Source organism: Takifugu flavidus, chromosome 9, assembly GCF_003711565.1.
Source record: "Takifugu flavidus isolate HTHZ2018 chromosome 9, ASM371156v2, whole genome shotgun sequence".
NCBI classification, from domain to species: Eukaryota; Metazoa; Chordata; class Actinopteri; order Tetraodontiformes; family Tetraodontidae; genus Takifugu; species Takifugu flavidus.
In genome coordinates, this window is record NC_079528.1 from 14,529,145 (window position 1) to 14,531,503 (window position 2,359).

Below are 2,359 nucleotides of genomic sequence, written 5' to 3' on the forward strand. Positions count from 1 at the left end.
ACTGGTAATATCCCTCCTCCTCACACACCACCTATTTCCCTCCGCAGATCATCAGTAGTCCTTTACTTCATCGAAAGGGTTGATTTGTCTTAATGTCCCACAAGATTCTTCATTTCATTAATATTATTTGTAGTTCCCCTTAGTTTATCCCATTTAAAAGACACAAAAATAGTTCAAATGCAATTCTTTGTCTTTGTTTCATTTACTTTGTGGGGATTTACAAGTGTTTAGCAAAAGTGCATTAGTAAAATAGTACAATACCTGTCTGTCTGTCTGCCTGCCTGCCTGCCTGCCTGCCTGCCTGCCTGTCTGTCTGTCTGTCGGCCTGCCTGCCTGCCTGCCTGTCTGTCTGTCTGCCTGTCTGTCTGTCTGTCTGTCGGCCTGCCTGCCTGTCTGTCTGTCTGCCTGCCTGCCTGCCTGTCTGCCTGCCTGCCTGCCTGCCTGCCTGCTGCCTGCCTGCCTGCCTGCCTGTCTGCCTGCCTGCCTGTCTGTCTGTCTGACTGTCTGCTTTGCTTTAAAGCTCTTTTCACGACCATTTTATTGTCTTAATGTGCATCACTGAATGACCAGAAATATTCTTAGGTACTCCTTAAGGAATTGACAATTAATAACACTAAACTAGAACTGAGATAAACATGGACCAGTTTTCAGTTACAGTAACAGTCATCTTAACATGCTGAGTGAACCTGGTCAGTTTCACCCATAGGAGCAACGTCCCTTTATTCTTTTGCAGGTAGTTGCTGCTTTCAAGTGCTGGAACCTGCTTGGTTTAATCCAGTGAGAAGTCATACCTTTAAAGCTTTTACTGTGGCTCGTCCAGATATCAGTAGTACTTGACACTCTAAGCTCTTTAGCTGACTTTCTTTTTTGAAGTAACAGGTCAGGGAAGCGTTCCTCTCTGATAGAGACTCACTTTTTGTTATCTGTATCTTGAAAACCAAAGAAACAGGCAAGATTTCTTCCACATGATATACCGTAAGTGGATTTTTGATCGCTTTTGTGGCAGCTTGGATGGTGTCAGTATATTCTTATTGTCAGCCTCAGCTTTGACCTTAAGCTTTACATTAGTTTTTCAAAAAGCCGCCACAATTTTTGTTTATCTTGTTGAGTAGCTCGAGTGCAAAAGGCAAATGAGTGGCAGTGCAATTTTTTTACAAACACACTTAAAGTGATCTGTTTTTTGACCTTCAGTTATTCACAGAGATGAATGTAAACTTTTCTTTTATTAGTAACTAGAATGTCATTACTCAAGTTTACGTGTGTAAACAAGCTACAAGGCTGTAATGCATTATCCTCAGCAATGTTCATTAGATGTTTGCACAACAAGCCACTAAACAGATGTGGACAGATGTGTAATTGTTAAACAAAATCTAAAACAACTAATAAATGTATTGAATAAGATCGGATTATTATACGTTTATTACATTAAAATGCTTTTTGTAATGGAATCATTCATTTTGTTGCTTACAGCATGCATTTTCATAAAGGTTATTGCTCTCCAGTGGCCTCTAATGTCTGGGCTTAATGTAGAGAAATGTGCTGTGGCTCTTCTCATCATTCTGAGTGTGTGCCACTAGCTACCCTACTGGGCTGGATGACTGTTTAAATGGACAAGAGGAGCTAGAGGAGACACTTTTATGGCCGGCTGACCATAAAAACAAGTTGCAGAGAGACACACACTTAGTATATACAATGTCACACACGCAGGCACGCACACACGCACGCACACACACACACACATCCTTTTGCTTCTATCTTTGTGAGGACTTTCATGGATACTATACAATAATGAGCTCCTTACCCATTAATATAACCAACATTACCATTCCATCTAACACCCTCTCTGACTGTGACTAAACCTATTTGCAACCTCAACCTTAATACTAAGTTCTGAAGTTGAAGTTGTGAAGACAAACCAAAATGTTTTCACGTCCCAAAAATATCCTCATTTAGCTTGTAGAATGAGCATTTTGATCATGACATGCAATTGCCTCTATCAGTGATAAAGGTGGAACTAGGATGCCCACCAATTTTTAGTGGCTGAGCATCTGCAAAATACTCCTTTTCACATGTCGGAAATGAATCTTTGTGATAACAGAAGAAAACAATAAATCAATCATTATGGAGTTGAGTAAGATCGGGCATTTGGTTATTGACAAGCCATAGTTACATAACAAAGCCACTCACTCCCCCCCACACACACACATACACACATACACACCATAACCTTGTCCCATCAAGCAAATTACATGCCTCTCTGTTCACCCCCAGAGGTCATTCAACCTCATGGCCTGTTGGGCAACAAGCTGTTCAGCTAATCAGTGGAGAGCCTCCTCTCTCCCAGGGAGAACCATATGGT